General features: G+C 36.1%; 1 protein-coding gene across 1 annotated transcript in view; it reads left to right on the top strand.

Annotated features, from left to right (window-relative positions):
* SETD5 (SET domain containing 5) overlaps window positions 1–26377 on the top strand; it is a 76014-nt gene that overhangs the window by 9415 nt on the left and 40222 nt on the right. Inside the window, 1 exon segment of the mRNA XM_036030856.1 lies at window positions 24207–24332. The gene's annotated coding sequence lies outside the window, so the exon portion shown is untranslated.

The raw sequence follows: 26377 nt of genomic DNA, 5'->3' as shown, positions 1-26377 counted from the left end.
GACAAGCAAAGTTCCAGGTGAGTGTAACTTTCCTCTTATAGTTTATCATGAAAAGGAATTGGCTGGAAGTGTGCAGAGTAACTGAGCAACAAGGAGAGAAGTAGACATATCCCTCTATGAAACAACTATGTGCCAGGTAAGAGAGATGGAAAGTTTTTTATGTAGAATATCTTAGTTTTTCTGAAAATGTAATATTTGGAATGTGTTTCTATGGAAAATAGTTACCCAAAGGATTGAGTTAAGAATCTTTTGTGAAAACCAGTTTATAATTTAATCTTTTACAGATAGAGTGACCATATGTCTTCTTTTCCTGGGACAGTCCTTGTTTATACCTACTTCATAATTAGAAATAGCACTTCTTTCTCAAAAATGTCCCTGTTTGGACCATAAATTATATGCTCACCCTAATTATAGAGGATCCTGGAACTTTGTCACTACATAGCAACCCATGTATTTGTCTTTTATAGAGTTCTGATTCTCTGCTACAATTTATCTGTTGGCCTCTGAAACCCTCTCCCACCCCTATTTTACGTGAGTGGCTTTTAGAATGCCTTTTCTTTTTAGTTGGTGAGGAAGAGAGTAGAGATATATTTGATTAATTTTTCTAATATGAAAAAGTCCAAATACAACAAAATAAAGGGAATAGAAAAAATGGATTCCCTTTGGATTTTATTTAAACCATTCCATTTGATAAAGATAAGGTCCATACATTGCTCTTAGTTGATAAATTTAAGTCTAATTTATAGCTTCTCTCTCTCTCTCTCTCTCTCTCTCTCTCTCTCTCTCTCTCTCTCTCTCCCTCTCCCTCTCCCTCTCCCTCTCCCTTCCTCTCTCCTTCTCCTCATCTCTCCATTTTAAAGGAATTTATCATTGTATAAAGTTTCTACTCTTTGGGTATTGGAGATTGCATCTATGTGGTATCACTTAACATATTCTAATAGACGACTGGCACGCACACTCCCATTATTTCATGTAAATAGTGATTGGAACAATTGCAAGTATACTGTTATAAAAGTACTGTGTACTTCCATTGAAAGTTACCTAATATCTACTTGTCTGTGTGATGTTAACCATCAGCTGCTGTTTATTGCCCAGACCAGCCATTTTTAAACTTTACACTCTTAAAAATTGTCTCGAGATTTACCAGATCAGATATTAAAACTGAGACAAATTTTAAATTATCAATAAATTTAAAAATAACAGGCTTAATAGAAGGCAACTGCTTTCTCACAGCTGCTTTGGTATTTACTTTGTGTTTGTTTTGGTTGAGGAGTATGAAGAAAACTTTTCTTCACACAGAGGAATCATTGAAAAGGGAAGGATCTCACATACTCCCTGAAAGAATCTCAGGAACTACTTATTATTTGGTTACACTAAGATGCAATTTGAATACAAAAGGCAAGATTGGTACCTGTTTTTCTCCCCTTACCAATTTTCTAAATAATAGGTATGTAACCTAACAATATCCAAAGGTGATTAATGGTTATTATTATGTACTTGTGGTTTTAAATATATTAATGTGTTTCAGTTTCTGGCAGTTATTTTTGACATTGAAAGTATCCCACTTTTGGCGCTTCCTCCTGAGACCTTTTAAATACTCATGTTCAGTTGCTTCCTGGCTTGTTTTTTGTTTTTAATTGATTTCTTGCTTTCTCACATGACAAAATGTTTCAGGATCATTCTTTTTTACATTCCCTGCCCCAAATCCAGAATTACTCATATTTGCAACACTGGTTTCTTTTAGTGGGAAATGGTACTTAGAGACCATAGTCTGCGGGCTAAGAGTGTTCTTGCTCTTGGGTTGGTCCTTGTTTCTAGACCTTTTCAATGGAGAGAACTAAAAAATGATTTCTTTTCTGTCCTTTTTTCTTTCTTTTTTTAAATACCAGTTGTTGATGTTTGATAACTTTTGAGTTCAGTACTACACAATATTTTAGTAAACTTACCTTTTCCCCATACCCTAAATTCCAATTTTTGCTAACACCAATGTAATTACTGTTTGCTTTGTCCCACAATGCATGCGCAACAGTTTTAGAATCTCAGAAGAATATGATTACTGGAAAGTGAGTTGCTTGTTTGTTTTTGCCCTTAGGATATGTTCCTTTAAAAATGTGTGATCAAATTACAGTGTTTTTAAATCACTTTGAATAGTTCTCTGTGTGGTTACATTACCAACTTGATATACAATGAGGTTAATTTTTTTTCATTCACTTTCAGATTTTTCAGGGATTGCTTTTTGTTTTATAATTACATAAAATATGATTACTTAGTAAAATTTACTTCTGTGTATAGTCCGAGAAATCTAGCTTCTAGTGTTTCCTACCCTGTTCCCTTTCTGTCCTTATAATACAATTTTACAGATTATTCATAATTATTTGAAGTAATTTTTTTGTGATGGTACTTTTATTATAACAGAAGCATTTAAGTTAGTTACTAAAAGTATCTGTTTATAGATTTTTCAATAATTAATAAGTATTTTTAGGTCGTGGAAGAGAAAGGTAGGCTAGTGACCACAATTTTTTGCCTTAATATAAACAGTTAAAATAAGAAACTTCCTTTCTCAAATAAAAATTATCTCCAAATGCTGGACGACTTTATCTTTGTCTCCAATGATTTCAGATACTTACATCCGACTAACACCTGGGACACACTGGTTCTATACGTTTTAAATCAAATCTTAAACTTGTTGAATACTAAGTCTTTTATTGTATTATAGCATAAAGGAGTTGAAATATCATGGTTAAGCAATATATATCACATTCTAATATGATATATTTGTATTGTAGGCCAAAAGTATTAAATCAAGCTATGTCCAATGGTGCGGCAATAATGATTGAAAGTGCAAGGGTTTTGAAATTGAATCAACTTCCGTTCAGTTCTAGTTTGCAGGGTTTTTGCTCTGGCCTTGGATAAGTTTCTTAACTTGGTGAGTTGAATTCTTTGGCTAAATAGGAATAATGTCTTCCTCATAAAGGTGGTATGAGCATTACATGAGCTGATGCATGTAAACTGATTAAAGACACAATGGCTGATACAAAATAAGCATCCGATAAATGTTAGCTTTTATTTGGAAGTTATTATTATGAACATTTTATCAATTCTTTAAACTCTATCTGCAGCTTACTTAGGGTAAATAATGCTTATTACATGCCGTAAATATAACGGTTATTTTCAGGACTCCACTAGTATATGAAAAGAGCCAACTGTTAAAGGAATAGTCGAGGCCTAACTAAAATTTGTTGGAGGCTTGTGGCTTTACAATGTGCCAGTGCTTACTATATAAATATAATTGCATTTAAAAACTTAATAGGTAAGGGATCTTTAAGGAAACATTTTCTTTTCAGCTAGCCAAAGTCCTTTTCAGATATTATTAGAAATTATTTTATTTGAAGTGTCTTTAGGGCACTGTGTATGTCGACCAAAGTTAAAGAAATTTTTTTAACTCTAGAATTTTAAGATATATCTGCCTTTTAAGTGCCTTCGGATAAGCTATAACACCAGATTGCTCATTAGGTCAGGTATTTTGGTTTGTTTGTTTTAGTTATATTGGCATATAATTGACAAAATTGTAATACACTTAACAGTGTACAGCATGATTTGATATACATTGTGAAAGGATTCTAACAATTGAGTTAATTAACTCATTAATCACTTACATTTACCCTTTCTTGGGTGTAAGGATAAGAATCCTTCAGTTCTAATCTCTTGGCAAATTTCAGTTATATAGTACATACAGTATTATCAACTGTAATCACTGTGTTTATACATTAGATCCAAGACCTTATTCATTTTTTTTTTAATCCTCACCCAAGGATATGTTTATTCATTTTAGAAAGAGAGGAAGGAAGGGGGGAGAGAAACATCTCTTGGTTGCCTCCTGAACACACCCCAACCAGGGATTGAACCCGCAATCTTTTGGTGTACTGGATGACACTCCAATCAACTGAGCCACCTGGCCAGGGCATCTTAGTCATGTTTATAATGGAAAGTTTGTGCCCTTTTACCAACCTGTCCTCGTTTCTCCATCCCAGCCCCTGGCAACCACTATTCTACTATTTCTATAAATTTGAGCGAGGGAGGGAGGGAAGGAGAGAGATTTTTTATTTTTGATTTTTTAACAATTCCACTTATAAGTGATGCCATGTGGTATTTGTCTTTCTCTGTCTGGCTTACATTATTTAGCATAATGCCCTCTGGGGTCATCCATGTTGTCAGAAATGGCAGGATTTTCTTCTTTTTATGGCTGAATAATATTCCACTGTGGGTAAATAGCTAGATACCACATTTTCTTAATCCATTCATACTTTGACACACACTTAAGTTGTTTCTATGCCTTGCCTATTGTGAGTAGTGCTACAATGAACATGGGAGTACAGGTATCTCTTCCAGATGATTTTGTTTCCTTTGGATATATTCCCCAAAGTGGAATTGCTGGATCATATAGTAGTTCTATTTTTAATTTCTTGAGGAACCTCCATACTATTTTTCCATGGTGACTATACTAGTTTACATTTCCACCAACAGTGTAAAGGGTTCCCTTTTCTCTACATCCTCACTAGCATTTGTTATCCTCTTTTTGGGTATAGCCATCCTACCAGTTGTGAGGTGATATCTCATATGGTTTTGACTTGCATGTCCCTGATGATTATTGATGGGCACCTTTACAAGGACCAATTGGTCCTTTTTATGTCATCTTTGGGGAAATGTTGGTTAGGTCCTTTACCCATTAAAAATTTTTTTTCCCTTGGGTTTTTTTGTCTGTTTTTGCAGTTGAGTTGAGTTCCTTATATTTTTTGATTTACCTTATTTTGCCATGAATAATGCGCACCTTCATTTTTGTGTACCTTATGCACATGGGATGATTGTGCACATTATTATACCCACGTTATGTAATCATTATACCCATGTATAATGCGCATCTTACTTTTCCTTCAAAAAAATTTGGGCAAAAAAAAGTGTGCCTTACACAGAGCAAAATACAGTAACTCCTTACCAGATATGTGGTTTGCATATATTTTTCTCCCATTCCATAGGTTACCTTCTTATTTTGTTGATGGTTTCCTTTGCTGTGCAAAAGCTTTTAGTTCCACTTACAAATCCAAAATATCATTAACAAGATCAGCGCAAAAGACCTTACCACCTCTTGATTTCTTCTAGGGGAGATAACGGTTTCAATTCTTAACATTCAAGTCTTCATTTTGAGTTGATTTTTGTATGTTATAAGATAGTGGTCTAGTTTCATTCTTTTGCCTATGGACATTCAGCTTTCCCACCACCATTTATTGCAGAGACTGTCATTTTACTATTGGCATCTTTTTAAAAAATTAATTGACTATATAGTATAAATTTATTTTTGGACTCTAGTCTGTTCCATTGATCTGTATGTCTGTTGTTATGCCAGTTCCACATTGTTATGATTACTGTAGCTTTGTAATATGGTTTGAAGTCAGAAAGTGATATTCCAGCTTTGTTCTTTTCAACATTGCTTTAGCTATTCAGGTTCCATAAAAGAAATTTTAGGATTTTTTTTTCTATTTCTGTGGAAAATGCCATTGGAATTTTGGTAGAGATTGCATTGAATCTATATAGACTACTTTGGGGTAGTATGAACATTTTAACAATATTCTTTCAGTTCACAAGCACAGAATATCTTCCATTCATTTGTCTTCAATTTCTTACATCGATGTTTTTATTGTTTTCAGTGTACAGATCTTTCACTTCCTTGGTTAAATATATTTCTAAATACTTTATTCTTTTTGATGCTATTGTAAATGGGATTGTCTTCTTAATTCCTCTTTCCTGTAGTTTGCTATTAGTATGTAAAGTACAACTGATTTTTATATATTGATTTTCTATCCTGCAACTTAACTGAATTTCTAACAGTTTTTTGTTGGAATCTTTATGGGTTTTCTAGATGTAGTACCATGTCATCTGCAAACATTTCAAAGTCTTACTTTCTGACCTGGAGCCTTGTATTTCTTTTTCTTGCTGGTTGAACTGAAAAGAATGGTGAGGACTTTCAGTACTGTTTTGAATAAAAGTGGCAAGAGTGGGCATCTTAGTCTTGTTCCTGATCTTAAAACAAAAACTTTCAATTATTTACCATTGAGTGTGATGTTAGCTGTGGGTTTGTCATATATGGCCTTTATGATGTTGAAATACATTCCATTTATACCTAATTTGTTGAAAGTTTTGGTCATGAAAAAGTGTTGGATTTTGTCAAATACTTTTTTAAAATTATATTTTATTGACTGTGCTATTAAAGTAGTCCTGATTTTTTCCCCCCTTTGCCTCCTTCCACACAGCACCCTCACTCCCTTTGGCAATGCCCCCACCATTGTTCATGTCCATGTATAAGTTCTTTGGCTACTCCATTTCCTGTACTGTATTTTATATCCCCATGGCTCTTCTGTAACTACCTATTTGTACTTCTTAATCCCTTCACCTTTTTACCTGTTCTCCCATGCCACCCCCCATCTGGCAAACATCAAAACACTGTCCGTGATTTATGTGTCCATTCTTCTTTGCTTAGTTTTTTTAGATTCAATCGTTATGGATTTTATTGTTCATAGTTTTGATCTTTTTGTTAAATAAGTCCTTTTAAAATTTCATATAAGGATGGTTTGGTGATGGACTCCTTTAGTTTTTCTTGGCCTGAGAAGCTCTTTATCTGCCCCTTGATTCTAAATGATAGCTTTGCTGGGTAGCGGAATCTTGGCTGTAGGTCTCTGCTTTTCAAGATTTTTAATATTTCTGACTTCCGGCAAGATGGAGGCATAGGTGGGTGCGCCATACCTCCATGCACAACCAAAATTGAAACAACAATGATTTGGAGGTAGAAAAACATCCAGAACTGACAGAAAATTTATCTGAATGGAAGTCAGACAGCCAAGAAGTTGAAATAGACCCGTTTATCCAGTAGGAGGGGCGGAGACAAGCAGCTGGGCACTGGTCGCAGCAGGGAGAACAGGGAGAATTGGGTGCGTAAGGCATCTGGGGGCGCAAGATCACAGTGGGTAGACCCTGAGTACGCAAGCGGCAGCTGGCAGACCCAGTGAGGCGGTGAATTGTGGAGCAGGGCAGAGTGCGCAACCCAGGATCCCAGAGAAGGGACTGGGGTGCCACAGAAAGCGGAGCTACCACCATTGTTCCCTCTTGACTCCACCCTCACATACAACATCACAATCTAGCAACAGGGGTGCCCAGCCCTTGTGAATACCTAAGGCTCCGCCCCTCACCGTTACAGGAGCAGCCAGATCAAAAAAAAAAGAGAGAGAGAGATGGCTCAAACAGAAGAACAAACCAGTGCCCCAAAACTCATCCTTTTGAGCGACCAAGAGATAGCTAACCTATCAGATGCACAGTTCAAAACACTGGTGATCAGGAAGCTCACAGAATTGGTTGATTTTGGTCACAAATTAGATGAACAAATTCAAGTTACCATAAAAGAGATGAAGGAAGATGCACAGAGAACCAATAATGATGGGAAGGAAACTGGGACTCAAAACAGTAGAGTGGACCAGAAGGAAGAAATAAACAACCAAACAAAAAAGAATGGAGAAATAAGAATTCAAAAAAACAAGGAGAAGCTTAGGAACCTCCAGGACATCTTTGAAAGTTCCAACATCCAAATTATAGGGGTACCAGAAGGGGAAGAGGTAGAGCAACAGAGATTGAACATGTATTTGAACAAATAATAAAGGAGAACTTCCCCATTCTGGCAAAGGAAATAGACTTCCAGGAAGTCCAAGAAGCTCAGAGAGTCCCAAAGAAGTTGGACCCAGGAAGAAACACACCAAGGCACATCATAATTACATTACCCAAGATTGAAGATAAGGAGAGAATCTTAAAAGCAGCAAGAGAAAAGGAGACAGTTACCTACAAATGAGTGCCCTTAAGACTATCAGCTGATTTCTCAAAAGAAAGCTTGCAGACCAGAAGGGGCTGGAAAGAAGTATTCCAAGTCATGAAAGACAAAGACCTATATCCCAGACTACTCTATCCAGCAAAGCTCTCATTTAGAATGGAAGGGAGGATAAAGTGCTTCTCAGATAAGGTCAAGTTAGAGTTCATCATCACCAAGCCCTTATTTTATGAAATGTTAAAGGGACTTATGTAAGAAAAGAAGGTTAAAAAAAAAAACATGTATAGTAAAAGGACAGCAAACTCACAATTATTAACAACCACACCTAAAGCAAAACCAAAAGAAACTAAGCAAACAACTAGAACAGGAACAGAACACAAGAAATGGAGATGATATGGAGGGTTAGCAACAGGGGAGTGGGAGGAGGAGAGAGGGGGAAAAGGTGCAGAGAATAAGTAGTATAGATTGTAGGTAGGAAATAGACAGGGGGAGGGTAAGAATAGTATGGGAAATGTAGAAGCTGAAGAACTTGGACATGAACTAAAGAGGGGGAAGTGGGTGGGAGAGGATGTGCAGGGTGGAGGGGACTGAAGGGGGAAATGGGACAACTGTAATAGCATAATCAGTAAAATATATTTTAAAAAAAGATTTTTAATATTTCTTGCCAATCCCTTCTAGCCTGCAGTTTCTTTAGGGAAATCAGTTGACAGTCTTACGGCAACTCCCTTTTAGGTAACTAACTGCTTTTCTCTTAAGATTCTCTCTTTACCTTTAACCTTTGACATTTTAATTACGATGTGTCTTGGGGTGGGCCTCTGTGCATCCATCTTGTTTGAGACTCTGTGCTTCCTGGACTTGTATTATCTATTGCCTTCAATAAATTAGGGAAGTTTTCTTTCGTTATTGTTTCAAATGAATTTCCAATTTCTTGCTCTTTCTCTTTTCCTTCTGGCACTACTACGATGCAAATGTTGGACCTCTTGAAGTTGTCCCAGAGGCTGCTTAACCTATCCCCTTTTTTTTCTTCTTCTTTTCTTGGGGGGGGGGGGGGTTCTTGTTCTACTTTATTGTTTTTTTTTCCCTCCTTATGTTCCAAATCAGTGATTTGATTCTTGGCTGCATCCACACTATTGTTGTTTCCTTGTAAATTGTTCCTTATTTCAGTTAGTGTAACCTTTGTTTCTGACTGGATTTTTTTATGCTGTTGAGGTCCTGAGTTCTTGAACATCCTTATAACCAGTGTTTTGAACTCTTCATTTGATAGATTGCATATCTCCCATTTCATTTAGCTCTTTTTCTGGAGTTTTGGTTTGTTCTTTCATTCGGGCCGTGTTTCTTTGTATTCTCATTTTGGCAGCCTCCCTGTGTTTGTTTCTATGTATTCAGTGGAGCTGCTTTGATTCCATGTCTTGGTAGTGTGGCCTAATATAGTAAGGTGTCCTATAGGATCCAGTGGCACAGCCTCCACTATCATCCAAGCTGGGTACTTATGTCCTTTGTGTGGGCTGTGTACACCCTCCTCTTGTAGTTGAGCCTTGGTTGCTGTTGGCAGGTCAAGGGATTTACCCAGGCCAGACAGCTGCAAGGATTGGCCGTGGCTACTTACCACCAACCTCTACCCTCTGTGGAGGATCAGCTATGCAGGGGCAGGGTGGTGATACTCCAGCGTGGTCTGTAGCTGTCCACTGGGTGCACTGGCCCTGGGGTTTCCCTTGGTGGTGCAGACCCAGGTCAGCTCCCACCTGTGTTTTGCCCAGGGCCACTCTGCCTGAGCTATAAAGCAATCTGAGGTGGCTGCTACTTGTGCTGGGCTTGGAGATTCCCAGGTGAAGCCAAGGTGTGAATCTAGGCTGGCTGCTGCTTCTGTCACATCTGGGGCTCACTGAGGCCAGCTGTTGCTTTTTTGAGAGAATTTAGGAAGTTGTGAAGCTTGAGCCAAGACCAGCCATTCATATGGAAAAGCAGCTGGGGTGGGCCTCTAAGTTGGGTGAGGCAGAGTTTTAGGGGATCTCCAAGGCAGGTTAAACAGTGTTAGCCAGAAACATGATGGAGTCTCAGATAAGGCACCAGCTTGCTGGCTCTGTGAAGGGAGGGTTTAGAAAAGGGACACTAATCTCTATATGCCCCCGGTGCCTTTCAAGCTGCTACCCCAATCATGGAACAAAGGAGGGAGTAAGTCTGAGTAGGTGAGTCCAGTGTGTGGGTTCTTTAAGAGAAACTGCTTGGGATTCCAAGTTTCTTCCACCTACTCAATCCCCACTGGTTTTCACAGCCAGAAGTTATGGGGACTTATCTTCCTTGCCCAGGAATCCTGGGTGGGGGTGGGGAGGCCTACTGTGGGACTACAACTCCTCGCTCCTGAGATAGCCCTTCCAAATTTTTATCTATCACACCTGGTTGTGGGACTAGCCTGTTCTGCATCTGTGCTCCTCCTGCCAGTCTGGTTCAATGTGGTGTCTTAATTCTATAGTTGTCAGAGTTCCACTCAATTCAATTTGTGATGGTTCTGAATGATGGTCGTTCTATATTTTAGTTGTAATTTTGATATGGTTGTGCAGCAAGGAGAGCCGTGTCTGCCTATGCATCCATTTTGACCTGAAGAGCCGTATACTTTTTCTGCATCTATAGAAGATCATATGGTTTTTATTCATTTTGCTAATGTGGTAAATCACATGTTTATTGATTTGGATAGTAGAACCATTTTTGCATCCCAGGAATAAATCTCACTTGATTGTAGTATATGGTCCTTTTAATGTACTATTAAATTCAATTTGCTAATATTTTGTTGAGGGCTTGTATCCATGTTCATCTGGTATATTATATTGGCCTGTACTTTTCCTTTTTTGTAGTATTTTTGTCTGGCTTTAGTATAGGGTAATGCTAATCTTGTGAAAGTTTGGTAGTATTCCCTCTTGGATGTTTTGGAAGTTTTGTTTGTTTTTAATTCATTGGCATTAGAGTGAGATTGAGGAATGCTGGGATAAATTTAGATTGGATGACAAGTCCTTTGGATTCCAGGACCTTTTCATTATACCATATTACCTATCTTATTATTTCCTATAAAATTTTTATTGATTTTAGAGAGAAGGACATCGATTTGGTTTTGGGGTTTTTTGTTTTTTTTTTACTTATTTATGTATTCATTGCTTGAATCTTTTTTATTATTATGTAATTATTTGTTTATTTTAGGGAGAGGGAAGGGAGGGAAACATCATTGTGAGAAAGAAACATTGATCCGGTTGCCACTTGCATGCATCTCGACTGGAGACCAAACCCTCATCCAGACATGTGCCCTGATCAGAAACTGAACCAGCAACCTTTTAACTTGCAGGGCGATGCCCAACCAACCAAGCCACACCAGTCAGCTTGTTGGTTGATTCTTGTATGTCCCCTGACCTGGGATCAAACCTGCAACCTTGGCTAATCTGGATAAGACCCTAACCAACTGAGCTACCCAGCCAGGGCCCTATCTTATTTCAGATATGGAAAGTTTTAGGAAAGAACAAAATGGTGGGTTAAAGTGATCTTCTCCCTTCCCCACAAAACAAAACGGCAACTAAAATGCACGCTTTTTTAGAATTAATGTGCTAAGATATTTATGGATGAAATATGTTGTTGGTATTTGCTTTAGAATGGAGGAGAGGTAATAGATGAAACAAGATTGACTATGAGTTGGTAATTGTTGAAATAAGTAAATGAAGTTCTTTATAAAATTTTACTTTTATACTTGTTTGAAATTTTTCACATCAAAAAGTTTTTTTTAAAGATTTTTTTAAAGATTTTATTTATTTTTAGAGAGGGGAGGGAGGGAGAAAGAGAGAGAGAGAGAGCGAGAGCGCGTGAGCGAAACATCAATGCGTGGTTGCGGGGGGCCGTGGCCTGCAACCCAGGCATGTGCCCTGACTGGGAATTGAACCTGCGATGCTTTGGTTCGCAGCCCACGCTCAAGTTTTAAAGTAGAGATGTTTTAAATAAAATATCTATAGACTTGGCTGTGGATCTTGTTACATCAGGCTAGTAAACACAACCAGATTTTTCAGTCTGCTCCCCATCGGTGCTACTTGCTCCCTTAGCCCAATTCCTCTTGTAACTATCACATACTTCCAATCAGTGGAAAAATAGAATGGCTGTATTCCTGGCAGGAAGATTGGGGAAGCAATCTTTAAGAAAATTAATAGTATATTTGACTAAAGGTGAACGTTATTCTGTGATGATTAGCAAATCTTACTATTAGTGGATTTGGCAAATTACTAACAGGACTCAAACTATATAGATTTCTCTCCTCCATTTCATCCTGTTGGCTTGGAAGCAGGAGAGTGGTTCCTGTTTGCATTTCTTTTTCCTCTATTTACTTCTTTAATATTGTAACCCTGCATACCAAAAGTTGGGTGCTTGTGTCAAATGTCTTGGCTAGGTTCTCTTGTGAATGTTATGTCACTTCATTCTCAATAGCCCTGTGGGGTGATTTACAAATGAACTGAACCAGATTGATCACACAGCTAGTAATAGGGTGAGTCAAGCGCTTATGGTTCCAAAATCTTTTCATTATACCATATTACCTATTTTATTTAAAAGCTTTCCCATCTTCACCAATATAATCTTGCCCTTTCCTCTCCTCCTGACTTGGGATGCTTCTACCCATCTGTAGTTTTCATGGTTGTTTCTTAGAATTCTTTGACTAGAATTAGATAGGGCTCCTGAATCTGAATAAAGAAGGGAAAAATAGATGGGTTTTTATTGGGCATTATCCCCTACAAGAATGGTTATAAATTCTGGCTTTTTTAGTATTGAAAAAAAGTTAATGGGCCTCTACCAATGATGCATACCTTCCTTATCAGTCAGTCAGTAATGGCTGCCTATACCGTCTGGCTGCAGTTCAGGAAAGGGTATAGAGCAAAGGTCTATGAATCTCTAGAAATTTTATAAGTTTTGTCTACGTTTTTCTGAGGAAAAGGTTCATGGTCTTTATCACAGTCTGAACAGAAATCTGTGATCACTTTTCAAAAGAGTTAGGTAGAACAGGCACCCTAGGAATTCCTTCCTAAGAGAGCAAGAAGATGCTACACTCTATTGATTCTTCGTGGGGCTGAAAAGATGCCTCCTTCTGACCTTTAGGTCAAGTTGCAAACCATCGCAAAGCCCACTGTGAATGTACTTGTTTTCTTTTTTTTTAAAAATGACCTGTGTTTTCAGTTTTTATTTTTGAAAATTCAAAAAGTTTTGCTACTAAAGATGGAAACCTGCTTAGTTTTATTTGTATTAACTTGGCCTAGCTGTACTCGCAGCTGTGCTTGATGAATTCAGTAATTTTTTTCAAAAGCAAATACTTTTTAAATAGGAAGGCCTTAGTTAATAACAAACATAGAAGTCAGATATGGCTTCCTAAAGGGGTTTACATTTTGGTAGAATACGGAATGATAACAAGCAGCTCCCAAACACTGGCTGGTAAATTAGTGTCTTTTTACTGTAATAAGGTGATAGCCAAATAAATGTTCATTAAATGTTCCCTCAAAGAAGAGATTAGGCAGATACTGTCTCCTTTGAGCAGTTCACAAAAGCAGAGTTGGTAGGGATTCATAGGTGTGTTCAAAGTTGAATTGCTAGAAAAACAGTAACAAACTAGTTACACTAAGAATGAATGTTTGAATATTGACACTAGGGCAAATAAAAGTCGAGTGGATTTCCTGCTTGCTTTAATATACAGATGGGAGAAGAGTTGGAATTTAAAACATGAAACAATATTGAATCTTAGTGGATTCTTAAATCCTAAATGCATTGAAGAGCCATAGGTCGTGTTTTGGGGTAGGGGGAGTTGTGTGTTGTTGTTTTGTTGTTTTTTGTTTGTTTGTTTGTTTGTTTGTTTTAAGAATTCAGAGATAAGTATGAAAGACATTGCTTTAACAAGGTGACCTGGTGATTTGGCCCAATAGGTCAAATGAGGTACCTTCTTGAGCAGAAATCTTTGCACTCCCCCCCCCCCCTTTGTTTGGTCACCCTTAGTATTATCTGATATATTTACCAGGCTATGAATTGTGTAGTCCTTTAGTGGCTAAACAAATTTTAAAAATTTAAGATTTTGTTTATTTTTAGAGAGAGGGATAGAGAGGGAGAGAAACATCAGAGTGCAAAAGATACATTGATGGGGTTGCCTCTGATACCGCCCCCAACTGAGGACCTGGCCAGCAACCCAGGCATGTGCCCTGACTGGAAATCAAACCAGTGACCTTTTGGTTTGCAGTCTGGCTTTCTCCACTGAGCCACACCAGCCAGGGCTAAGTAATGTTTCTGAAGGATTTAAGATGAAAGGATTCTGTACAGAAGTATTGTCAGTTGTCTAATGATTATTCTTGGACACTGGTACTTTGTGGGCCAGGAGCCCCAGTTGCAAAGGATCTAATAGCGTGTATAGAAGTATATATATTTACTGTACTTTCCTAAACAACATATCAAAGTTTTTGTACTTTTTGAGGGTATAAGTTCAAGATCAAGGTGTTAGAAGGATCGGTTTCTCCTGAGGCCTCTCTTGACTTGCAGGTGTCTACCCTCGTGCTGCCTCATCATGTGGTCAGTCTTTTCTCTGTGTGCTCACATCCTTAATGTCTCTGTGTGTCCAGTTTTGTTTTGTTTTTATAAGGACACTGGTCATATTGGATTAGAGTCTACTGTAATGGCCTCATTTTTAAAAATTATATTAATTGAGATATATTGAGGTAGGTGCAATTGACTTAATAGTTTGAGGTGTACAACATAGTAACTCTGTATTTGTATACATTGCAAAATGATCAAATAGTCTAGTTAACATCCATCACCTTACGTGGTAATTTTTTTCTTGTGATGAGAACTTTTAAGATCCACTCAGCAACTTTCAAATATGCAACACAATAGTGTTAACTATAGTCACCACGCTGTTTGTTGTATCCCCATGACTTATTTTATAACTGGAAGTTTCTACCTTTTGATCCCCTCTACCAATTTCTCCCACCCCACCCCCAAATCTTTGCACTTTTAAGAGACTATACTTTTTCCCAAAAAGATTGGGAACCACTACCCTAAAGTTATTGGTGATCTACAAAAGATCTGTCATAATCTGGGGTGTAGGACTTTTTTAAGTATTTTCATTTTTATAACCAGAAAAGGAAATAATGTATTCAAAAACATGAGATTCCGCATTTAGAAATAATTTACTCAGGAAAAAAATAATTTATAAACAGAAGATATCTCAACAAAAAAAGAGGGAAATAGCAGGTAAATCCTAAGATACTCAGTGTTTTACTCTATTCAGTACTAGAATTCTGGGCTTTGCTTAGGGTCAAATTCTGATATGATAGGAAAACCCACAGATTATTAAAGGAGAATAAAATAACTGGAAAATTTAGCATAGCATATGTTTGTGAGTTTTTTTGCATAAGAATTTGAAGCAGTTTACTATGCCAGTTGTATTCATTAACTAAAAAGTACTCTTTTGTCAGTGTTCTGGGACTAATTTGCCATAAGTATTAATGAATGAGAATTTTGAACAAAATACAGCTGAAGTGTTTATTGAAACTGGACCAAAGATGAGCATCTGTGTTAAGGCTTTTAAATCATTTTTTATATAAAGATCTCCAGAGAAATATTTATAGTATCTTGATATTTTGTGTGATGGGAACTCTTGGAATTTCTAGGACTCATATCAAACAACCAACTAGTTGGTTCATGGGTGTTCATCCTCTTGGGCTTCTAGGGAAATAATGTACTCACCATTCCAAAGATTTCATTTTACTCAGTAACCTAGTATGTAAGTAAATACAGGCTACTTTTATGCATAGACTAAACACTGTACAGAGACAGGCAAAAAGTAGGTTTGTTGATGGTAATAAAGAACTCTATGCCACCCTGGCTGGCGTAGCTCAGTGAATTGAGCATGGGCTGCGAACCAAAGCATCACAGGTTCGATTCCCAGTCAGGGCACATGCCTGGGTCGCAGGCCACGGCCCCCAGCAACCGCACATTGGTGTTTCTCTCTCCTCCCTCCCTTTCCTCTCTAAAAATGAATAAATAAAATCTTTAAAAAAAAAAAAAAAAAAACTCTATGCCAAAGCGTGCTTAAGTATAGCAAGTGGACTAAGAGCACGTGTAAATAATGAAGGCCAGCAATTTGAGTGCTTTCGAGATTGTACCTAAGTGCACTGTGCCGCTGTGAAATTCTTTTGAGTTAATAACGTAATAATCATAACCTACATGATCAATTGTAATCCTACTTTTGCTCACCCTGGTGTATCAAAGTTTAATTTTATTGTTATCAATAGTTTCGTAATAGAATGTTGTAGTGGTGTATATTTGTAGTGATGTGTGACTATTTTCCACTAAACTGAACCTTAAGGTACATACATGTGTTTTGTGGTATAAATAGGAATTATACATAACATGTCCCAACTGTTTATATTCTGAGGTACTCAACCATCATTACAGAGTTGTTTTTTAACTGGAAAGTGTGCCTCAGTCAAGTAGGGCGAGCCTTTTTACTCTGTCATCACTCTGAGACTCCCCTAGTATTCTAAGAAACTGCTCACTAAAAATAAGGAGACCAGCTGGTCACACTACCTTATATGTGAGCCATTAGTTCTATGATGTAATCTGCCCTTATCTTTAATATACAGGTTTGGTGGAATGTCACACTTCTCCTACTTTGGGGTATTTTTTCCTGAGTTTTATCTATTTATTGACATAACGTATATAGGACTGCTGTGTCACAGCCATGGGTCATGGGTGTACTTGCAGTTAGCTCTGCATAAGGAGATTTTTGCATTCCCAAGAATGCAAAAAATTTTATTATCAGCCAACTCATGTCATCAAAAAAATTGATTGCTAACAATGATTTTTTTCCCTAAAAAAATGATTAAGGTATTGTTAAAAGCCACAAGTGTATAATTTTAAAATGTAAACATTACTGAGTATTAAGCTCTTTATCCACCTTAACTTTTGGGGGAAAAAAAATATGGCCTTTCTTTCCTTATCACCACCACCTATCACTGTAAGCAGACCCCTATCAGTCATTTTTATGATAAAAAGGGGGATAACTTCACTCAACAGTTGTGATATGTACAACTTGATATTTCTGGAATTTGCTGAAACATAATCCTGTGGAAGAGTAAAGATTACAGTTAAAATAGCCATGAGTTGATTATTGATTAAATCTGGATATGGTCCTTGAGTTAATTACAGGGTTTTCTCTGCTTTTGTATTTGTTTGAAATTGCTCACAATAGTTGTTTTTTTTTTAAGGTGAAAAATTAGCATATCACTCAGGATAAATAATGTGAACAAATTTTTGAAGGAGAAGAAACAGTTTAATAGCTAATTAACAAGGAAAGTTTTACTCCATTCAGGCAATGGAGTTTGAACTAACCCAGTCGGCATTAGGGAGCCCATGTAGATTCCTAATAGTGGAATGATGATGGTCAAAGTTGTGCTCCAGAAGAATAATGTCAGAGAAGAATGAAGAAGAGAGTGGAGGGTTGAGAGCCCAGAGTGAATGAGACCAGTTTATTGCTATATTGCAACCTTGAAATCATAGCCTGTAGTGCTGGTGAATGGATGGATAAAAGACAGTCTGTGAAGCATTTCAAAGGAGAAAGAATAGCTCTGCATCCAGACTCTTAGTCAGGTGCTGGTGCCAGCACAGTGAAAAAGAGAAGTTTTTGCCTCATTTCTCGAGGGCTTAGGTTTGGACTATGTGGTCACCTGTTGTCATTATGGAGTATACCAAATGAATTTGTAGCTACAGTACAAATTTAGTCAATAGTTTGGCTCTTTTAGTAAATCAGTATTGACAAACTTATAGTTGCAAAGTTTCTTTCCAAGGGTAATTTAAAATGAAGGTACCATTTTATACTACTGAGGCACAACTACTAAAACAGTTTTGATAACCTATTTGAAACTCAAGAGTTCAGATCTTCTGGGTTACTTGCATTTTTCAGTCAGAATCCTACAGATGCCAACTAGATCACAGATGGCTAGCATAATTTGTTTTTTCATTACTGGAAGAAGAAATTTAGAGCTTAGTACATTCTACTAAAAGAAGTAAATGTTCTGTCATGGGACAACTCTTAAGAAAATAGTTTGGCTCTGAAATAGTGCTTTATCTAGGTTTCATTTTGAAGATCCCAGCCCAGATTTAGTGACAAAGAACTGAGATTTTCTCTATTTACTATATAAAATTTTAGAGGACAACAGCACGTCAGTCTTAAAAGTGTATCACAGAATTGATGAGAATTTACATTTAACTTACATTTTAGGCTTTTCTTTTAGAATGTAGTCTTCTGAGAAAAAAGCTTCTGAAGAAAGAATTGAAATTATTATAAAACTTAAGAGAAAATGTGGCCTTTCTATGTGGGAGTGTAAAATGGTTTTTACTTTCTGGGAGGTGGTTTGGCATCACTAATAAATATGCTCATTCCCTTCTGGCAGTTCCACTTCTAGGAATGTGTCCTAAGGAAATGTGCACATATATAAACAAAGGCATATGTACATACCATTCAGTGCATAAGTTGCGTGTGTTGTGGGAAATTAGCAACAATCTAAACATCCACCAGAAGAAAACTGACTTAAATTATAGTATATCCATGGGATAGAATACTGTGCCATCATTTAAGATGAAGAAGTAAATTTGTACATCTTCTTTGCATATAGAAAGATGTTTAAAACTTACTGCTAAAAAAAAACAAAGCAGATTACTGAACAGTAGGGTTATTTATCTTTGAATATCTTTGGGAGTGGAATTGTAAGAATTTCACTTTACACTTTTGTAATGTTTGCATAATTTTTACAAGCATTTTTTTAAATAAGAAGAAAGATACAGCTATTGGGAGGGGAGGGGAATCCTGTTGTGCATATCAGTATTATTAAGCTTTAAATTCCTTTGCTGCATTATACTTAGCCACCTGGTCTGCCAAATAATTGCAGAACATGTATGGTCAGGTTCTGTTCATCTGTGTTTTGCAGGTTCTTCCTGCCCATTGTCCTTCGTTCTTAACAGAATTTTTCATGAGACCATTCAGTAAGTTTTGTCTAAACAGTTTAAGAGATTTATAAAAGAATCTGTTTCCATAAGAGAGTCCTCTGTGTCACAGGTAAATTGATGAGGTGGTTTGGAGGTTTTCTTTCTTTGGAGAAAGGGTGGTGTTTGTCTTCAGACTTAACTTATCAATTATAAAGGCATACCTAGGATTTTTTTTTTCCCCTTCATGGTTGTGAAAATACAATACTTGGCACATAGGCAAAACTAAAGAGTTTGCAGATTCCCTACCCTTTGGATAAGAGAAACACCTTAAAATAGCACATAACATAGCTTTTATGCATAATAGTTCTTTCATGTTGGATGTGTGGATGGATATATGGATGTGAATGAAAGAAAGAGAGAGAAAAGACAAGACGAGGTGAGACTGGCAAATCTAGATAATATAAATCCCAAGAGAGCCAGGAATTCTAATATGAACTTGTTTGTCTAACATAGCACCAGTAATTGGTACTTATTTTTAAAGTCTTTTTGCTTTAATTCAGATATTGCTGTCTAAAGTAAGTAGTGATTACTTTAATAAATAGGAGCTATACATTATTTTTTTCCTGAACTCTCTACCACTGTGTTATGACTTCTTATAGTTAATATATTTATAACTTTTTTCATCTATAAAATAATGAATTAGACTTTAATCTTAAAACTCTAAATTTGTTATTAATTGGAGAAATTTTACCTAAATACAGAAAATATAATAGATATTGATGCCTCAGATATGCATAAACCAGTTTGTCTGGAGTAAGTAAACCTGGTTCACATTTCAGGGTTTCGAAAGGGCCTAGACAGAAGAGACAAACACAGAGGTATGAGAGATGTGTTCTTTTTGTTTCTTTTTTTTTTTTTTTTTTTTAATGTGATCTGATACATGTTTCTAAAGCATATGCTGAGGCTCCAAGCACAGTAGGACAGAACATTCAGAAAGTCTTGAATATAGTCCTTTAAAGAGGTAAATCAAAGATCATGCCATCTTTATTTGATATTTAGAAGCCTAAAATTTTTCTAATTCATGTTAAGAATAATGTGTTCATCCTTGGCTAGTTTAGCAGTAAATATATATTTATCATTGTTTAAATGAGTTATAAATAAAATATTTTTTCTACAGTGTCAATTTATAATAACTTCGGATTGTAGCATGTATTTAGTTTGTGTTTAGTTTCATTATTTACAGCATCTAATCTTATCGTACCACCTCTTCTCCCTCTCCTCCAAGAATGTATGTCTTGGCCTCCATAATATTACCATTAATGAAATTTTTCATGAGGAAAAAAGTTCTTACTATGGAATAAAACAGGATTTTTTTAAACTGAATTTTAATTACCTCCTATTCTAGTTAGTGGTTTGTTGTGCCAAGCCCAGTAGCCCCTAGAGGGAATATAAATTTAGGCAAAGTGGCCAAGGGATAAACAAGTGTTGCAGGAGGAGAGGTGGGGGGAAAAGAAAACTTTATCCTGGCTCTAAATCACTAAGCCATGATATTTGTTTAGTCTCTTAATTGTTTCTCCAGTGTTTCTCTCTTTTCTTTTTTCTCTTTGTCCCTGAACTTCTCTTAGATCCTTTGCCTGCATTAACGTGCTTCAACATTTGTAAGCCTAACTTAGAATTTATACTATCCCAGATATGTGAACTTTTCACTGAATTTATTTCTTCTAATGCTTACCATTTATCTCTCCTATACTTTGTTTCCCACATACTGTCTTCTCATATTATTTACTGTAGCAAGATTGGAACACATATTGTTGAAGAAGAGTGAAAATCATTTTTAGCCACTTCGAGGTTGCTACTAGCAGAGCTCCTTTTTCTTCGCATATATTTATAGGTTCTAAAGAGCCATTTAAGCTCTTAATTTGCCACAAACGCTAGTCAGTATGCACCCAAGTCAGCAAGACAGGTATTATTCCTTTTATTATACAGATGAGAAAACTGAGACTTTGAAACATTGCATGAATTAGATAAGCCAATGACAGGATTTATAGAAATTTGAAGCTGAAAAAACCTAATGAAAATTTTTTTTTATTTTAATTGTTCAAGTACAGTTTTCTGCCTTTTACTCCTGTCATAGCCCACCCCCCTAATGAATATTTTACTTTGAGGAATTTAAGGTTCATCTATTAAGAATTATTTTTCTGAGATCACCAAACTAATTAAGTTGTAAGCTACAACTCAAATTTCCTAACTCCTAATATAATAGTACTTTTTTCTTTTTTTCAAGGTAAAAAGCTATTACAGGACAAATGGCAGTGTGTTGCCTCAGTATTTTCACTTAGGTTGGAGATGAAAAATAAGCATATAATGTAGCTACCACATTAGTTCTCAATCAAGTTGGTCATGTAAGAGATAAAATGCATTCGTATATTTGTTGCATTTTTTTCCTGTGATTTAAAAATTAAATTGATCCCTGGCTGTTGTGGCTCAGTGGATTGAGCTCTGGTCTGCAAACCAAAAGGTTACTTGTTTGATTCCCAGTCAGGGCACATGCCTGGCTTGCCCACCTGGTCCCCAGTTGGGGGAATGTAATGTTTCTCTCCCTCTTTCCCTCCCTCCCTTCCCTTCTCTCTAAAAATAAATAAAATCTCTCAAAAACAAATTTAGGGTAATAATCATACCAAAAAACCTTCTAATATTTTCCCCTTCTCCTTTTTACCATTTTGTAAATTTAATTCAAAAGAAGGAAATTAAAGTATAGAAGTTTAAGAATAAATTCAACTTGCATATATAACAAAATTTGAATAATTACAGGGTTCAGAAATTGAATCTTAAAATTAATGACTATTATCTTTTAACCCTAATTAGTTAAAATTTTTTCTGACATGTTTTTTTCTCTTCTTAACCGAGTTAAATGTATTCATTTGTGGACCTATTAAAGAACTTTTATGGCTTCAAAGTTACTCTGTATGTCTGTTAATTTTCATTATTTAATAGTTTAAATATATAGGTAGATTGGGCTGAATATATTGATTTCAGGATCTAGTTTAAACGCTTGTTTCTGTCAGTCTGAGAGTTGTTGTTTAAGGGAAGAAATTGGTTGATTGTGGTTAGTTGGAGTTTAGAGAACTGAGGTTTGTTGTATGCAGAGCCTTTCAGTTTGTGAGGGGGAAAAAAGTCCTAATAATTTGGTAACAGTGCTGTGTGAACCTGATACCAAAACTCTGCCTAAGCAAGAAGGTATTTTCTCTTTTTCTTTAAAGACATGCCTATTTGTAACAGTTTCACATAATTTCAAAATGTCTATAAAATATACCTTTCTGGTCCTGGATTACTGAGTGTGCATATTTGTCCTTACTTTGAAATCTCCTAATTTGGCCCCAGATTCCAGAGTGATTTTCATATTTAAGGAAGCCATTACCTCCCAAAAGGTTTTCTTAGAAGAGTGAAGAAAATAAGTATAAATTAATGTGAATACCTTGCTGTTAATATGCTTGGGAAATTATATTCACAGTAAAAATTGTTTCAGTGTTCTGTTAAAATTTAATGATGGATGATCAGTATTATAAAGCCAAAGGGACATTTTGAGAAAATGGCTTGCTTATTTATTTATTTATTTATTTACATGTTTTGTCAGAGACCAAAATTGAGGAAGAGATTTGTCTTTCTTTTGATTTGTGAAGTTGATCAGAGATTGCTCCTTGGCTGAGTTGCTGTCTGCCTAGGCTGTTAACAATTGTTTCTCTGGCAGCAGATCTTGTTCATCAGGATTGCATCATTTCTGGGAGAATGGCCAAGGTCCACAGCCTCAGTACAAAGACTGTCTGAAGCATATGAGGCCTGTTCTCTTTCTGAAGCGGCACTCCTCTTCCTGCCAGTCCTCTTCACAGGATTACTGAAGCAGGCTTGTTCTGAATTTCTTTCATTGGATTGGCTGTTTATTGGACTCTTGTCTCCCAGCTGCTTCCGGCTCACCTGGCTGATGCAATTTCTCTTTCTGAAATCTCTGTTGGAATTGTTCTTAAAACACTGTCTGTCTTCTGAGAGTGACCAGGCAGATCACATGGGGCTTGTGCTTTCAGCAAGTCATATAGAGAAGAGACTGTCAGAATGACAAATACAGAGACTATTGACCATTTCTGAACTCAATTAAAAAGGGGGTAATTATAAACTATTTCTGGCATGTTCTATTTAACAGCCTTTGCCCAAGAAACTATGTAAATGGAGACTTCTCAAAAGAGTACTCAGTACTGGACGACAGGCTGGTTATGCTTTTGAATCTGAGAACTATACTAGTGTTTTTGTGGATTCCGATGGATTGTTCTGGGGATACTTAAATTTGAAATAAAATTGAAATTCTGATACATTCATTTCCCCCCTGTTGTACATTCCTACTTGTTCTTTTCCTTCTGTCATTTCTTATATTTCTTATTTGTTGCTGCTAAAAGAATCTACATCTCTCCTGATTTAATTTTTCTTGTACTGTTATCTTTATCCTTTTATTTTTATAATTCCTAATATGCTCTTTGTGAATTGTTTCTAAAGAATAGTTCAGTTTCCAATTTTTAATCAATTGGAGAGTAATAAAATATCAACATAAAGTACATTTCTTCTCCTTAGTAACTGAAATGACATGAATAGCTCTTTCACTTATATGATATATTAACAGTTCAGGTGTTAACACCTCATTCTGGCTAATGTTAAATTTCACTTTCTTCTCCCAAAAGTCCTAGGTCACCACCCATTTTTCTTTCCTTTTTTGGAGGGTAGAAAGTTGATGAAGGCTTTATTTTTCCACATGTTTCTGTTACGGAGTTGACCACAAATAGAAATGACTCCCTTTTTGTCAGTCTTTTTCTACAATAAGACAAGAGGACATAAGTGGGATGGGGGAGTGGGTGAAGGAGTAATACGAGCTTAACTGGGTGGTGGTAGCTCCTTGTCTGACTGGAGAGTAAATTGACATTTGGTCAAAGAAAAGTCTCTGAATTTGGGATGGGGTCAGTGGAGAAGAGCGGCACCTCCTGGGAGAAATAAAAAGAAGGAATCCGTTGGGAAATGGGAAAGAATTCTGATTTGAAGGAAAGAGAAGGAATATCCAGTGACATAAGTATTTACACTTAAGTCAGAAAAAATAATTTTTCCCTTTTCACACTTTATTTAGGTCTTGCTTACAGGAAAATAGAACGTAAAGGTTAAAGAACAAGAACACAGTACTAGAGGGAACATTGGAGGGTAAACAAGACAGTATGCAGAGATGAAACAAACACATTTGCCATTAAAATATTATTTCTGTAGAATTCTGTTCTGTGAGTCTATTGATGTTATTTCTTTCTATACTAATTTGTATCTCAACTTTTTCTAGGTCTTCAGAGCTACTGACAGATAATTTTTTGGGACTTCATATTCAGAGGTCTATACAAAGGTGACTGAGCCAAATAAATTTCTTTTGATTTTTGTATTTTGATAAATGCTAAAATCATATGTTGAGGTAAGGATGATCAAAATTCAAATATTTCTCATAAACCATCTGTGTGCTAGGCACTGTTCTAGACATTAGAACTACAGCAGAAGATTAAAACACAAAAATCCCTGTCCTTAGAGAGTTCATATTCTAGTAGGAATAGACAGACAGATTAGCAAGCAAAAAATATCTTGAAATTGTTCCACCCAGAGAGAGTGTTAATTCTTAGTCTCTCTAGGATACATCTCCAAACTATGATAAATATTAGTAAACTATACTAGGAATCTGTTGTCTAGAATTATAAAACTAGTGTCATTACCATAAGAAAAATTATATGTAGATGATCTGTTAAAAGGTCTTCAGTTAACATTTTAATAGCTACATTTTGAAGAGTGTTAAGAAAGGAACTATCTTCAGGGTTATTGAGAAATTTGGTTTTGTTACCATTTTTTGAGTTAAGAAACTCCCACAGTATTATAAAAACATTTAGAACAAGATGACCAAACTAACCTGTGATTGCTTTCATCAGACAGTGGAAGAAACATGTAAAACTGGACAAAAGGAAAATGGAGCAATCCATTAAAGATAAATGTATAGTTAACTACTTAATGTTTCTTAAAGTTATTTTTAGCTATCCAAATTTGCTGGGGTGGGGTTTCATGAAGGAATGTACTAAGGAGATACTATCTGAAGTAATCTTATCATCTTTTCCTTTTAGTGTAACTTCTAAAATTTACTCTCAGAAAAATAACTCTCAGTGTAGATTTATAAGTTGTATTTATCTAGAAGTGTACAATTTTTATGGGCATTTAATAGTGCCTGTGACAGGAGTTTTAATGGTGCTGAATAACTTTTGTTGTTGTTCTTTACTGAAATATAATAATATAATAGTAATTATATATCATATATAATAATAGTAATATAATAGTAACTCAGATTACTATATATTGGTCGGGGAAGGTATGATTATTGTCAGACTGTGTTTAGATTATCAAACCAGGCAGTTGGAGGGTCTTTTTATTTTCCTCTTGAATTTGAATTATACAGTGATGCTAAAATTAGAGAAAATTGAACCAGCAGGCCCCAATATTTAGTTTTATGCCCTTTGGGCTTATTTGATGTGTTCTCTCTTCTACCATTTGCAGATTTTATTTCAATTTTCCAGAGACTTTAAGGATATACTGCTTAAATCTCTGTTTGGTTATATTGTTAGTGAAAGGAAAGTTATGTGTAATATGGGCCCAAAGGCAGAAGTTATTAGTCACTTTTATGAGTTGTGAGGAAGCAATAGACAGGAATGTTTGCCCTTTTCATTTTAGTCCCAAGTTTTAGCAGTGTGTCATCTTCTGTTGAGTGGGAACAGATCTATTGCCACACCCATACTTGAAGAGTCCTAGATCCACTGGTGAGATCAAGCTCTTGCAAAGTGTAGGTGCCAAGGAGGACTGCTTAGCTTATAGCTGTTCTAGCATTCTAAAACAATGTCACAAACAAGTACTATTATCTTTATGCGTGATACTGGTTTGATTCACTGTTCACAATTATGTTTTTTACTCACATTAATTTGCTTCAGATATCAAAAGATTCAAGCATCTCAGATTGTCTACCATTTAAAATTTGCATTAGTTCCCTGAATTGACTCAATAACGTATACTTTTCATTTCATTTAGTTTTTCTAGTATAAACAATCATCTGACATTTCTTCCATCTTAACTGTTTTATCATGAATCACTATATCAATCATGACTCCTTGTAGTCTCTCTGTGCAGAAATCTTTATTAGTCTGGGTCTTGGACATTGCCTGCCTCCCACATACAGTGCTTCTTACTTCATCCTTTTAGTGGTTATTTTTACAACATAAAGCCACTCATATAAAGTACACTTTTTCTCCCCTTTGTACCATACTTCAAAATCTCTTAACTCTACTTTTACATTTTTACACTTAAGTTGTTGTGGGTCTATCTGTTCCCAACTTCCTCTGGTTATGGTTGCAAATTCAAGGTATCCTCACTACTTTTCCATACATGAAGCTATACTCTTTGTGACTTATGTTTTTATTCATACCTAACAGT

Source organism: Phyllostomus discolor, chromosome 7, assembly GCF_004126475.2.
Source record: "Phyllostomus discolor isolate MPI-MPIP mPhyDis1 chromosome 7, mPhyDis1.pri.v3, whole genome shotgun sequence".
NCBI classification, from domain to species: Eukaryota; Metazoa; Chordata; class Mammalia; order Chiroptera; family Phyllostomidae; genus Phyllostomus; species Phyllostomus discolor.
The sequence above is the reverse complement of the archived record's forward strand: the minus strand, read 5'-3'. Positions and strand labels throughout refer to the sequence as shown.